At 48.9% G+C, this 1,190-nt stretch overlaps 1 long non-coding RNA gene across 1 annotated transcript in view; it reads left to right on the top strand.

Moving 5' to 3' along the window:
- Positions 1-10: 10 nt before the first annotated feature.
- Positions 11-1,190, top strand: part of LOC106013566 — a 36,154-nt gene continuing 34,974 nt past the window's right edge. Inside the window, exon 1 of the long non-coding RNA XR_001185377.2 lies at positions 11-812. This is a non-coding gene — a long non-coding RNA (uncharacterized LOC106013566). The remainder of the gene's footprint in view (positions 813-1,190) is intronic.

Raw genomic sequence — 1,190 nt, 5'->3', positions numbered from 1 at the left:
ACGAATCTGGGCTAAAATCGACTAAAAGGGCTCGCTAGTGCTCAGAATTTTTCTTCCTTCTCGCAAGCAGTAGCTGGGCCAATCGTCCCATCCTCTATTTATTCCCGCAATCACTGCCAAAGTACCCTATCTCTAAGGACAGAAGAGGAAAAAGTCCTCGTACTAAAAGGGACTACTATTACGGCTTGGTTGACTACAAGCTCAGAATTCTTCTTCTTCTTCATCTCTGCTAACACAGAAGCAGCAGAACCACCACCAATCGTCTTGGTGGATTTTCCTCCTTCCCTCCCTCCCTCCCTCCCTCCCTCTATCCATCCATCCGTCCCTCCCTCCCTCCTCCGTGAGGCAGCTGGGAGGGAGTGAGTGGTTTAGTCCGTGGGTTGAGGCAGTGCGCGAAGAGATCAGTGTGTGTCCCCCCCTCATACCCATAGTCACTCACTCACCGCTCCTGGTGATCGAGGCGGCCAGGGCACGCGCGTTGGTTGGTTGGATGGTTGGATGGTTGGTCCCTGGTGGTCGTGCGTGCTCGTGTGTCGGTGGTGCCTCGGTCGTTATTTTTTTTTCTTCCTCCTCTCTCTCTCTCCCGTTGGTGACTGGCGAGTAGCGGAGGGAGATGCGACAGACAGAGATAGTAACTGTAGTAATAGTCGTAGTAGTAGCCGTCGTAGTACCAATGGCTGGCGGAGGCAAAAAGTACTAACGCCCGGCCTGTTTGCGGTGGGTGGTCGCTATGGTGATGGTGATGCAGTCTTGTGTACTAATAGACCAACCAAACAACGGCTCGTCGTCTCACGTGACACCAACAGGCAGACGTGAGTATCTTGTCATATTATACGACTCACACACTCACACTGTGTTACTTTCATGTCTTTTAAAGTAAGTGCCCGTAATGGAGCCCGTACATCAGCCCCGTGAGTATCATTTAATGAGGGGGAAACATCCGCGGGTCAGCTGTTCAGATGTGCTAAGCTCAAAATTTTGACCCAAAAATATACATGTATATTGTAGTTTCCTTTATCTGTGATATCTGTTGCATGTGAGCAAGAAATATTTTGTCAAAATTTGAATTCTTCCTGTTGAAGAATGTGAGAAAGGAAAAAGTACATAACGCAGCTACGACAGTTCAAAAAACGAAACTGCTTTTCTCTCTCTCTCTCTCTCTCTCTCTCTCTCTCTCTCTCTCTCTCCTG

The sequence above is a fragment of the Aplysia californica genome, unplaced genomic scaffold, assembly GCF_000002075.1.
Source record: "Aplysia californica isolate F4 #8 unplaced genomic scaffold, AplCal3.0 scaffold01009, whole genome shotgun sequence".
NCBI classification, from domain to species: Eukaryota; Metazoa; Mollusca; class Gastropoda; order Aplysiida; family Aplysiidae; genus Aplysia; species Aplysia californica.
This window is presented reverse-complemented; position numbering and strand designations above follow the sequence as displayed.